The sequence below is a fragment of the Taudactylus pleione genome, unplaced genomic scaffold (assembly GCF_031769625.1).
Source record: "Taudactylus pleione unplaced genomic scaffold, aTauple2 ptg000644l, whole genome shotgun sequence".
NCBI classification, from domain to species: domain Eukaryota; kingdom Metazoa; phylum Chordata; class Amphibia; order Anura; family Myobatrachidae; genus Taudactylus; species Taudactylus pleione.
Window position 1 is genome coordinate 275,412 of NW_028285046.1, and position 14,480 is coordinate 289,891.

At 43.3% G+C, this 14,480-nt stretch overlaps 1 pseudogene; it reads left to right on the forward strand.

Moving 5' to 3' along the window:
* The first annotated feature begins 1,260 nt into the window (after window positions 1-1,260).
* Window positions 1,261-1,379, forward strand: LOC148478903 (5S ribosomal RNA; annotated as a pseudogene).
* The last annotated feature ends 13,101 nt before the right edge of the window (window positions 1,380-14,480 follow it).

Here is a 14,480-nt window from a genome sequence, read left to right on the forward strand (position 1 = left end):
TAACTTATTTATGGGACAGTGGGAGAAAAATTTCATTTATAATAACAACCCCTTTGAGAGGAATGTCACATTTTATAAGAGATATATTGATGACATCTTAATTATATGGGAAGGTATGGAGGAAGTTTTTGAGTCATTTTTAACACATATTGCCACTAATTATATGAATCTTAAGTTTACACAGAAGATGGATAACTATTCCATTGAATACTTGGATTTGATCTTAATAGGAGAAGGGAGCAGAATAACTACTAAGAATTTTATCAAGAGTGTGGACACATAGTTATTTGCACTATAAGAGTGGACATTTGAAGACCTGGTGAGATAACATACCGTATTCGCAATTCTCTAGAATTAAACGGAATTGCAGCACTACTGAAGTGTGTACAGAACAAATTGAACTATACACGGAGAGATTTAGGTCTAAAGAATACCCAGAAAAACTATTAAGAGAAGCCACTAAACGAACTAGTAATCTGGAAAGAGCTACACTCTTGGAATATAAGGATAAGAAGAACAGAACCAATGAAGTAATGCCATTTATTACAACATACAATGGACATGAAAAAAGGATCAAGAAAGCCCTTACTAAACATTGGATTATATTGTTAATGGATCCAGTTCTGAAGGATATTCTCCCTCCAAGACCTCTGGTTGTCTTCAAAAAAGCACAAAGCCTAAAAGAAATATTGGCACCTAGTATGATCAGGACTAAGATGACACAAGGAAGAGGATCTTTACCTAAATGTGTTGGGTGTTATAAATGTGGCAAATGCAACAAATGTAAATATGTACATCCACAAAGAAGGTTTTTCTCCGACTCTACAGGCACCAAAGAATACAAAATCAAACAAAATATGAACTGTACCTCAACATCTATTATCTATCTATTAGAGTGTTCATATGGAAATAAATATATTGGCAAAACCAAAAGACCTTTGAAACTAAGGATCCAAGAGCACATCAGAAATATTAAAAATAATGTAGAGGGACACACTGTTTCCAAACATTTCATATCACACCATAATTCAGACCCAGAGGAATTGACCTTTAAGGCGATAGAACAAGTGACTATGGCAGAAAGAGGAGGGGATCTTGCCTAGAAACTATCACAACGCGAGATGTACTGGATATTCGAATTGAAAACTATGGCTCCAGAAGGATTCAATGATAGCTATGAAATAGCACCTTTTATATGAATCCTGACATCTGTGGACATCGACATAAGGATCTACTAAGGTGATTATACCTGTTGAAGGTGTCTACAGTCAAACCTTCCTCTCAACGCCCAATCTCGTCTGATCTTGGAAGCTAAGTGTGGTTGGGCCCGGATAGTACTGGGATGGGAGACCTCCTAGGAAGTCCGGGTGCTGTAGATGTATCTTTTTGGAGGTATACAGAAGTATTGGTTTATCAATCAAATGAAAATGAAGTAACATTCTGAAGTATCTTTGGATCATGAAAATAATTTGTCCCTTTCAAGTTGATGAATGAACTCTCCACTCTGCTGCTATCTTGTTATAGGTTGGAGATCGAAGGGCTCTTCAATATAATGTTATTACCAATCTTGTCTGATCTTGGAAGCTAAGAGTTGTTGGGCTCGGGCAGTACTTGGATGGGGGACCTCCAAGGAAGCCCAAGTGCTGTAGCTAGCTAGTTTGGGTTATGAGATACATTATGGCCCCTACATAAGAAGAGACAGAAGAAGGGTTTTACTGCCATTAATCATCCTAAGAAATAGAAGCTATGTGAAACCAGTGGCAAATGTGAACTATTGTATTGGCAATGCCAATTATTTGGAAGAAGAATCCTTTGGAATTAAAACACTCCGGAGTACCATTGACTACGAAATAATAATTATTTACACAACAACTCTCGGACTGAATATATTAAATGGGGAATAAATAAAGACTTATATCATATTTAATTTAATAATAAGTTTCTTGATACAAGAACTAAAAGGAATTTATAGCTATCCCAGATTAATAATATTACCTGTCCCATATTAGCATTAGTCCCCTCCCCCTCCCCTCCTCCCCCCCCTTCTTGTGTCTATATGGACTTTATATAATTGATATGTGGGTATACAACATGTCTGTTGAATGTGTCATTTTATGTATATGGACTTTATATAATTGATATATGGGCATACAGAATGTCTGTATAAAATACATAAATGCTATAGGAAGTAGATCTAAGAATATTGAACTGTAGTGGAAACACTTCATTTAGAACCGAGTATATATTGTAAATATTACTTTCGTTTCTTTCTAGATAACCTATAAAATGGCGCCCACCAGGAAGGTGACATTATCGCATTCCGTTTTGACCAATTGACAGGAATCATGTGGGTGGCATGAAGAGACGTGACGCAGGCACATTATGGTGGAAGGGACTTCCCGGAGAGACCTGGCGATGTGATGTGACTAGCACCCTGGCAGAAGTGACGGAAAGCGGGCGGAAGTCCTGTACACGGAGTTGTGAAAGTGAGTGACTCGGGAGAGGAACCTATGGGAGCACTTGCCAGGGAAGACCACATGGACCATAGACGCCAGAGGTTCCAGTTGCCCCACGGACATCTCTAACAATATGGATATTAGTACCAATTAAGGGCGGAAGCCTCCAGAGACTACAATACCTTATATAAAACTTTTTAAAGAACATGCAAAATAAATATTCAGTGATCATATTAAGCCAGTCTTTGATAAATAATGGTGTCCATATGTTTTTTTATGAGCTATAAACTATGGGGACAATATAGAGCACAGGAAGTGAGATCATGAATTGCTGCTAATTGACCCTCATTAGTGAGGTGTATATATAGTCCTAAAATCTCTAATGGAGCTACACTACCCTTGAGGAAGTCTAAACAAAGGAAGAAACGCGTTGGGTAGCTCCATACCTGCCCTTTATGAACTTGCAGGGGAACTTTAACTAAGATAAGCATTTGGCACTTTATATTATTATATTTGGAAAGATCTAGTTTTTATTGGCTGTATTCCAACATATGTATAAACTCAGTGTTTTTATGTTTATTACCTTCTATGTTTTTAACATAATCTTTTTTAGCTTAAATAAATTTTGTGTACCTTTATATTGAATATTTGCTTTTTTTCCAAATATGGAGGTTTATTAGCACTTTTTCTTTGCACTGACACTTTATTTTTAAAGGTATATCTATTTCTAATATATATATATATATATATATATATATATATATATATTGCACTGACACTTTATCATATTAATATTTATTTAGCACTATTGTCGCTTTGCACCAAGGGCCTGATTCAGAGCCGGACGCTATTTGCGCTCGCTCGTTCCGAAAAAAAGGGGTAGCTATTCAAATGAACCGTTCGCTCTTTGCGGTCTGTTGACGCCTATGTCTGAACGAGCGAACAAAACTTGCGGTCGTAATTTTGAAAAATACGCCCCCTGGCCGCTCGCACCATACATCATGTCCGCTATTTATTAGATTAATCGAGTACATCGAACAGCGTATGAACTGCTCGCTATTCTTGTGGTTGGTTTTTCCTACCGCTATCTTGCGAGCAGTTCTGACTATAAAACAACCAAGTGACGTGGTCAATGACGCTGCTGTATTAATTATGCACACCCTTAAAACGCCCGTTTTGACCTTTAAGCACGCCTGCGTTCTGAATTCCACTCCCCGTTTTCAAGCACCTTCCCCTGTTACCACCCACATACGCCTCCTCCTGTCACTCAAAATAGCAGGCATTCGCTATTTAGCGAACAAACGATTTTCGGCCGCACTGACTGGTTTGCGCATGCGTATTACAATCCGTACGCATGCGCAGATGAGCGAACATCGCTCATAACGAACGAGCGGCCGCTTACGAGCGGCTCTGAATGAGGGCCAAAGTTCACTATCAAAAACCTACCACTCAATAGTAGATTACCACTACTATTCCTACATCTCTTGTACTAAAGCTGACACCTATAACCGGATGGGAAAGTGCATTTAACCAATAGCACTGTTTTATTACTAGCATCTTAACCGCTGTATAGATTAAACATCAGAGGCGCTGATTAATCTTCTATTTTTATACATATATATATATATATATATATATATATATATATATATCTTTGAGTATCATACAGTAACATATGTATCACAAACTAACGGTTAGGGATTTAAAAATAGGAAAAGTTAAAGTTATTCAAATATACAGTATGGTGTTGTAAGAATGACGATGGTCACAATACCGACAGCGACAGCCCGACGGTCACAATTCCAAAGGTCAGTATTGGGGTTTGAGATAAGTTTAGGGTTAGATACTAGGGGGAGTGTTAAGGATAGACAGTGAGAGGGGATAGTTGGGGTTAAGGCCGGTACACACTAGTTGATGTCTAGTGTGTACCGACCTCATTAACAAAAGGACCCAGTGGGGTTCCGATATCGGCAAGTGCATACACACTTACCAATGTCGGCAGCGACGAAGCGATGATGGGGGCCATGCAAAATGCAGCATGGTGGATGTTCAGCTCCAGCAGCCTAACCACAGGAGCAACCATTGTGACCATCGGTGGGGATGGTTGCGATGGTGTTTGCAAATGCAACAAGGAGGTGTCTGACACCTAGTTCTGCATTTGCAACAAGATGGACGGAATTGCAAAGATGCTTGTGCAAGCATCTGTAATTCCTTCCATCTCTGAATCAGGCCCTGTGACTGTCGGGATCCTGTACCAAACCCTTCTAAACCTAAATGCCTCTTAACTTTCTCACAAATTTATTATTATTAAACTAATGCTGAAAAACAGGAGTCCCACCATTTGCATACTAAATACAATGCAGTGCACCCCCTCCCTCTCTCATGCAGGCTGCAGCATCATAAATTTGCTTACCTAAAATCAATATTCACATTTTTAACCTGGCTCACACGCTCCTCCCTCTCCCTCCTCTTCTCCAGCTGTCACTGAGTCTCTGTCACATACTCTCAGAAGAACTGTAATCAAACGGTGCCTCCCCTGGACGCTGATCAGCAGCTCCTCCACTGCTCTTCTTTGCATGCACAATGGAGTGACATGAGAGTGCGAGCGTGCGCGGCGAGACGTCATCACGTCAAGTCGCAGACACATAAAAGCCAATTTCCCACTGCTCTGAGGGCAAGGGAGGCGGAGCAAAGGGGCTAATAGGAACACTTGGTCCTCCCAGTTTGGGGGAGGGAATGGGGGAGAGTTAATCCATCCCTGACCAGATGGACAGTAATTACAATTAATAATCTGGCGGATTGGAGATATAGCTAATGGGTGGTCCAGTGCACACCCTGACCACCCCTTAGTTTTGCCTATGGCCAGTGATGAAAAATGAAAATAACATATTTAACTTTGACAAAGAAGATGGGGGCCCCTAAGCTCTGGTGCCCCATGGCAGCTGCACCCCATGCACCTATGGTAGTTACGCCCATGGCTAAGAGGCTATAACATATGTATACAATTTACTTCCATGTTCAGCTTACAAATTGTTATCACATATGACAATGAAACACATCTGTACAGTTTGTGAGACAAAGGATAATATCCAGCTTGCTTACCTACACATTCTCCATCCAGGGCGACAAGTGTAGCGCAGTGTCCTTTAGCTGATTTCTTGTTACAAAATCCCCTCAAACATTGGCATCTGCCCCGTTGACAAATGGCATTAGCAGGGCAATCTGTGTGAGTTGTACATTTATCTATTGGAAGAGAATAGCTACTTTTAGATAAAAACATATTATAATGATATTGTGTGTGTTTACATATAATAGGTCAAATGACCCACAGAAGTGTTTAGCTGAGCAGGGTAATAATTCACAGGCAATCAGTTCAGTGTTTCTCTGACAAAAATGAGTTATTTTTCCTCTATAATCACATCACAGAATCATTTTCTGAAATATACAAGAAAAAAATATCCTTACATAAGACAGAAATAGTTTGGGACAAAGGGCTGTGATCTGCTGTAACCAAAAATTTACTTTTTGAACACAACCACAAAGGTCACATTTGGAGAACAAATAGGTGAAGCCATGGAGTAAAAGAAAGAACACTATGGGCCAAATGTAATAGGTGTCTGTTTTGGTAAATTGCGAGTTTGGTGCTAAACTCGCAATTTTTTACAACTCTCCAATGTAATAGGGTGTCTGTTCACTAAAACTCGCATTTTTCAGAGTTACTAAAACTCTCCATTCTCAAACTCGCATCCAGATGTTTTCACATTGAAAACAATCAACTCGCCCAATGTAATAGAGTGTCTGTTTCAGACTCGCAAAAAAAAAAGATTACCAAAAGTCCCCAAATAATAGACCTGCTTCAGGCTAGCGAGTACATCCTGAGCAGGTCAGATTAACACAGAAACATGCACATATCCATGAGATATGTACATGTTTCTGTGTGTACTTATGTTAAATGTTTTTAAATAATAAAAAAATTACGTGCACCCCCTCCCCAAAAGCATAACCAGCCCCGGGCTTTATAAAGCCTGTTCTGGTTCTAAAAATACAGGGGCCAATATGCGTAGGGGGCCCCTGTATATTAAGAACCAGCACAGGGCTTTGTTGAGCTGGTCCTGGTTCTGGAAAATCAGGGGACAAAAGGAGTAGGGGTCCCCTGAAAATTCCAGAACCAGCACCGAACTCTATCTAGCGGGGGGATAACCGGTTTCCCCGGCCAAAGCATTATCCATGACCGCTAGTCAGTCCAGGCCGGGGATCCCTGGGGAGTTGGGTACCCCCCCAATAAAGGGGTACCCCTCTCCAGGGCACCCCAGGCCTAGACTGATAGCCCGGGGTTATCCCCGGCACCCTATGCCCATGGGTGCCGGGTTGATAGTGTAAAGTGTAAAAATAAATGTTCCATATTGTCTTTAGTTGTAGAACCACAAGTACCAGCAAGCCTCCCCTGCATGCTGGTATTTGGAGAACCACAAATACCAGCATGCGGGGCATTACGGGCCCGCTGGCACTTGTAGTTCCACAACTAAAGAAGTACGTAAATAAACAAACATACACCGTGAATGTAAAATTGTATTAAAACATACATGCACACTCACACATACTCACCTAGTATTCGAAGTAATCCATAGGGGTGTACCTGAAAAAAAAAATCCATACTCACCTCTCCTATGCGTAGATCACGTCCACTTGTCCAAGTAGGCAATCCAGGGGTTAAAATAAAAAAACGCCAAAAAACCGATCCATGCCGGACTGAGCAAAGGTATGTGTGTACACATACCTTTGCTCCGCGTAAATGACCGGGGCACACGTGTGCCCCGTCAGTGAAGGGGCCGCCAGCCAATCAGGGAGCATCTCCGTCAGAGCAGCTCCCTGATTAGCTGAATGCGGCCAGCCTGTGTGTCCCATAGACTTCTATGGTGAGAAATCCCCATTGAAGTCTATGGTGGGAACCGCTACATCGTAGCCGCAAGATTAATTGAGATTAATCTTGTGGTTACATCAATGATACAATGTCGCGACCCAATGTGACAGCTGACCTGAAGGACAGAAGAGGGAATACTGCCAAAGCTAATAGGTTAGTATGTGTGTTTATATATATATATATATATATATTTATTTAATATTATGTACTAGAGATAAGCGGTTCGGATTCCGTGGAATCCGAATCGCTCTGAAGATCGGGGATCCGAGTCCACCCGAACACTGGGCCTGATTCAGACACTGTCGCAAGCGCTGAGCGCTCGCAACCGGGTCGATGGTGGCCCAGAGCGCATGCGCACGACGGAGCTGGCTCCGTCGTGCGCATGCGCGAGACCCGGATAACGACGGGCAAACCGTCGCTCCGGGTCTCGTACCAAAGGGGGCGTGCTGTCGATGTTGAGTGACAGCATGCCCCCTTTGGTGGGCAGGCCGGGGGAGTGGCTGCCCAAACGGAGGCGTTCCCATATGAACGCCTCTGTTTGGGGGCGGCCCCACTGACATCATGAGTGATGTCAGTGGGAGAGATTTCGGCTCTGTTAGAGCTGAAATCTCTCTGGGGCTTGCGGCAACGAGACCCTACCACAAGGGTCTCGTCGAAAGCCCGATGGTCGCGATGGTCTTGACCATCGCGACCATCTTCCTGGCCGCTCACTATAGCTGTGGGTGGTCACCCACAGCTATGCGAGTGGCCAGGAGGCCGTTCTAAAAAAAAAAAAAAGACAGGCCCTGATTCAGAGCGAGCGCTCTGTCAGAGCGTCCGGCTCTGAATCAGGGCCACTGTTCAGGTGTTCCCCGCCTGACTCGGATCCCACTTTGAGGCCGAACGGCAGCATCCTGATGTCGGATTCTCACGAGAGAATCCTACATCAGGGACCACCCTTCACAGAAACAAACACACAGCCGCCAGTGGCGGCTGTGTGTTTGTTATAGCAGCCAATGAGAGTCAGACAGACTGGTGACTGCGGGTGATGGGAGAGACGTCATGATGTCTCCCATAGTGCATAGAGGAGCGGATGGCTGCAGTCAAGGCAGGAGCGGGGATTCAGGTACGTTTTTTTTTCTTTGTAAGGGGGCGCTACTGGGGGCATACTACTAGGGGCACAACTAATGGGGGCACATTTACTGGGGGCACTTCTAATGGGAGATTACTACTAGGGGCACTACTAATGGAGGCACAACTACTAGGGGCACTTCTAATGGGGGCATACTACTAGGGGCACTACTAATAGGCCCATACTACTGGGGGCATACTACTGGGGGCAAACTACAGGGGGCATACTACTGGGGACACTACTGTGGGCATTCTACTGGGGACACTACTACTGGGGCACTACTAATGAGGGCTTACTACTAGGGACACAACTACTGGGGGCACTACTAATGGGGGCATACTACTAGGGGCATACTACTAGGGGCACTACTAATGGGGGCACAACTACTAGGGGCACTTTTAATGGGGGCTTTCTACTAGGGACACTACTATTGGGGGCATACTACTGGGGGCATACTACTGGGGGCACTACTAATAGGGGCATACTACTGGCGGCACTACTACAGGGGGCACTACTATTGAGGGCACTGCATAGGGGGCACTACTACTGAGGGCATTGTGCAAGGGTCACCATTGCTGGGGGCATTGTGTAAGGGACACTATTACTGTGGGCATTGTATAAGGGGCACTTCTACTACTGTGGACATTGTATAAGGGGCATTACTACTGCGGGCTTTGTGTATAAGAGTCACTACTGTGGGCATTGTGTAAAACATAAATAATAGACACTACTTTATGGTGTAATGTGAATCAGGGGCACTATGTGTGGTGTAATGTGAATAAGATTGTGCACTGTGACTCCTTGGGCTGTAGCCCACTGTGTAAACAAGTACTGTGACTCTGCAGGCCGTACCCCACTTGGTGGGTGGAAGGGCCCAAGGACAATTCCATCTTGCACTAGCTTTCATTTCTGCCACTGCTGTGTGGCAGTGTATCATAGATGTGCTTTAGACTGTGGTCGTTGTGCCGCTGCTCTGTCGCTTAGTTCAATTAGCTCAATTGTAAGTCCAAATTTGTTATCTACATGATCCAATGTCAATGTGGCATCCAATATGTAGGAAGAACCACACGCACCCTCAACACTAGGTTTTTAGAACACAGACGCAATATATTGAAGGGCGTTAAGACACATACTTTGTCACGACACACCAGCAAATGTGTCACTAAAGACATGAGAGGACTTACAGTAACAGCAATTGAACACATTAAGAATACACAGAGAGGGGGTGATAGATTCAATCTTTTGTGCAGAAGAGAAGCTTTTTGGATTTTCCAATTGGATACTCTATCTCCGTGTAGTCTGAATGATACCATAGAGCTCAATGTCTAATTATTAGTGTACGGCATGTAGTTGCTGTCTGTCTGCCTTTGGTTGCTTTTGATTTTTATCTCCTTTTTCTTTCACCGTCTGGGTACTGCTGCCTTCCTTGTCTACTCCGAGTCTAAATATATCTCGGTGTTGGGAAGGATGACACTGATCCCCTTGCCTGTTTTTTTTTGCTTTTTTTCCTTTTATTTTTATTTGTTCACACTTCAGTTTTTTCCTCTTCTTTAGGAGGCGAGTCAGAGTGCCTTGTCCCATCCACTCTGAGTCTAAATATATCTCAGAGAGGAAGTGTTCTTGGCTTCTGTCTTTTCTCTTCCATGTGGGTTTCACTATGCTCCAATTGTCTGCTGGCACATCACCACGATCAGTGTTGCTTACATATTTATTTTTTCTCTATTCATTCCAATAGACTTCTTATTATGGATTCCTCATTGCAGATATTATACCATAGGTGCTGTGTTACTTTAAGGTTCAGTGTTAGAGTTTTTACGATTTCTAAGAAGAGTAGACTCCATTTCCATATTTATATATTTTATTTTATTTTTTTAGTCACATTTATATTTAATTTTTTTTATTTTTTTTCATTTTTTATTTTTTATTTCTTATTTTTCATTTTCTGTCATATCTCAACATGTTTAACACTAATATTTCATATGTCCTGCTCATAATTTGACTTTTGGTATTTTCATCTATATTATTTTCATATTTTTTATGGACCTTATGTTTTATCATGATATCAATATTACTATTATCATTATTAATGTTGTTGTAGTACATTAGGGTACTACGATATTAACAAGAGAGTATTTATATATTTGTATGTTTATTTTTAACTGCAGTCCCACGTGTGTATTTATATGCATCATTTTTATTTATTTACTATATATAGTTTGACTGTAATTATATATAATGTGATTTTGACGGCTGAATCTCTAATCATCAAGCCATTAATAATTTGTTAATATGTGTCCGTTTTTTTAACTATCTTACCAATTATGGTTATATTTAGTTTGGTTTGTCCAATTCCCCACTTCACGTCTATATTTACAAAATCCCTCATTAGCAGAGTCCCAAGTGTGCACCCAGCAGGGTACAACTGTTTTGAATTACCTAATTAACATCTACTATTTAAGTCCTGGATGAGAGAGAGGGAGTATACCTCTGAGGAAACAGCTGTTGATCTTGTGGCTGAGAAACGCGTTAGGCTTTGAACACCCCCGAACGTTGGTGCACCCAGGACCTTTTTTTTGCATTTGCATCTCCCAACTTGATTCTTCTGCCGATTTCGTCAATACTGCAGGACGGGACTGTCCATCTGTTTACACAGACGCTCATTGTGCTGCTACAGACGGCGGTTTGTCCACGCCGCATCACGTCACCTTGACTCCCTGCGATAGGATTCACGGCAGACATAAGGATCCCTCTGCCTAAGGACCTAAGGACACAGTAGGAAGGCCACTCCGGAGGTCCACGCTGATATCAGCATCACGGTATTTACCATTCCTTCAGCATGGAGTTTTTGTCCTAAAGCGGACTGGTGATTTTGAATATATACTTTTTTAAAGAATACTGAACAGTTTTTACAATCTGCTACAAAGCTTCTAAGTTGTCTTAATTATAGACATTGCTCCTGCATTATGCTATCTACAGGTGGAGTGAATAAGTATTTTTTCTGAAGCTCTATTAACAAATTTGGATAAACCAAACAGGCATTTTTATACAATACTATTTATTACTGACTACCTCCCCTTTTCTATTTTTTTTTTTATGCTTGTTTTTTACTGTACTTGTTTTATTTATTTTCCTGTGGCCACAGTGCGTCGTTATATATTGCTATTTAACATTATGATACAGTGTTTATCAATTAAACATTTTTGTGACATTTATCGCTCCCAGTTTGTTTTGCAATTTCTGTCGCTTAGTAACCAGTCAGTTCACTGCAACGTTTGGCCAATAATGGTGAAAACAATATTATAAGCTGTGAGGTCTAAATTGACTGTAAATGACTGGAAATGAATGTTATTGAGAATAATAATACTATAGGAAGAAAGAAAAGCCCAATTTATGTGATTTTAGCTTTTTTTGGAAATTTTTGTAAAAAATCCAAATCCAAATCCAGTCACCGCAGTTTGGCAAATCCAAATCCAAATTCGGGTGGCAAATTAGAACCAAATCCAAATCCAGCAAAAATGGTCCGGCGCACATCCCTATTATGTACAGTATTACAATATATATTTTATACATTATAATTTCCTCGCACTATCCCTGAACTCAACCTCCCTGTAATTTCCCCTCAGTGTCCCTGCCCTAACCCTCCCTGTAACTCAACCTCAGTGTCCCTGCCCGAACCCTCGCTGTAACTCACCCTCAGTGTTACTGTCCTCGAACTCTCTGTAATTTGCCCTCAATCTCCCTGCCCTCACCCTCCCTGTAACTTTCCCTCAGTCTCCCTGGCCTCATCCTCCCTAACATTTGCCCTCAGTGTCCCTGCCCTCACACTCTCTGTTACTTCCCCTCAGTATCCCACCCTCATGGTTGGTTCCATTTCCACTTCATCCTAAGGACCTGGACATGATGTGAAATGGGAGCGAAAGTGAGGTTGCATGCTCTCACAGCGCTGATATCTCGTCTCAGCTGGAGTATCTGGCCCTCGATAGTGGAAATTTGTACCCTCGTGGGCTCACTTTGCTCGCCACCCTTCAGGCTCAGTGGCACGCTTCACTCGCCACAGGTTTATATTCCTCCTCTATGCCCACGTGGGTAGGAACTGATGATGTCAGGGTCCATTCGGTGAAGATGCTTCTCAGCCCTCACCCTGTAACTTCCCCTCAGTGCCCTTGCCCTCACCCTACCTGTAGTTTCCTATGAGTGTCCCTGTCCTCAACATCCCTGTAACTTCCCCTCAGTGTCCCTGCCCTTAACTTTCGGTAGAATCAGGCCCAATACTGAACATGTAACTTGAGTTCTATGTTAAGGTACCAAGTAGAAACATGCCATACAGTACTTATGAAGCATTAAGTGGATCATTTCAGAGATATCATCACAGAGATGTGGTCATAATACCAACCACAGGGATTCTGGCACCTGTCAGAATCCCAGCGCCGATTATGGTTAGGGGATAGGGTTAGGCACTAAAGGGGGACTTTCTCCATTCACTTTATTTCCATCCAAGGCTTAGTAAATAAACCCCTCAGTCTGAGCCCTGCTGTGTCTTCAGGTGCTGCTGTCTTGGGTGGATTGACTGCAGACTCCAAACTGGTGAATGGGCAGCTGCAGCAGTATAAGTACAGGAGGCAGAACTTTTTCAGTGGCACTGACCAGACTCCAGGGGGGTCACTCCATAAAAAGCTTCTAGTAAAACTATAGCTACTAAAATTGTACTTAAAATGAATTGTTTCTTGTTCCTGACAGTCGTGTCCTTGCCCTTCTGTGCCTGAATCTACATATCATTTTATCCTAACCTGCACTCTCACTCCTCCATCTAGAGTTTGCTTGCTTCATGAGCAGTGGGCATATCCAATGTGTTCTGTCTCTGCGGCCTCGCTGCTCATGCGGCTACAGGACTCCATCTGCCTTTACTGCCCCATGCAGCCAGAGTACATCTCGGTCCTATAGGCCACACCATGGTCCACAAGGCCGCACCTTGCAGCCAGAGTACACTCCGGTCCTCAAGGCCGCGTCACGCCCTCAAGACCACATCCAATAGGCTGATTACACAGCGGCCCTCAAGGATGCACCACGGTCCTCAAGGCCGTACCTTGCAGTCAGAGTACAACCCGGCCCTCAAGGCCACATCCAACAACCCGATTACATATCGGCCCTCAAGGCCGCACTTTGCAGCCAAAGTACACCTCTGCACTCAAGGCCACATTACGGCCCTCAAGGCCACATCCTAGAGACTAAGGACCTGATTCAGAGCAGCTCGCTAGCTCTTGCGAATGCGCATGTGTACGCTTCGTTCTGCGTGTGTGTGAACTACTCTGTGCGATCGCAGGCCACTCGCTCACCCAGCAAAGACAGCCCAGTGAAATGAGTGACAGGAGAGGCTGTTTGTGGGTGGTAACAGGGGCAGGACACTAATAACAGGGGAGAGGAGGTGCGAACGCAGGCGTGCCTGGGTGTTTCAATGCCGTTTTTAAGGTGTGTATAATTAACAGGCAGTGTCATAGTACACGTCACATCCCTGCTTTTTGCACTGAAGTCCACGCAGTGCTTGCGGCAGGGTAAGGCAACCACAAGCGGTGCGATCGCTCCCGATGGCGCTCGATGTACCAATGTTTTAATACACTTCCTGGAGATGATGTGCGCTAGTGGGCGTCTCTACATAGGCTAATGGGTGTCAGCATACACAGAGCGATCGCTCACAACAGCCAAAGTGGGTGTGCTTATGCCTTGGCGAGCTATCACTTCCCATGGCGTCACTTTGAAAAATTTGCATACGCTGGATGCGAGTGATCGCATCTAGCGAGCAGCTCTGAGTCAAGTCCTAAGTACACGTAGGCCCTTAAGGCTGCACCACAGCCCTCAAGGCCGCACCTTTCAGCCAAAGTACACCACTGCTCCCAAGGCCACATTACGGCCCTCAAGGCCGCATCCTACAGCCTAAGTACACTTATGCTCTCAAGGCTGTATCACGGCCCTTAAGGCCACATCCTACAACCTAAGT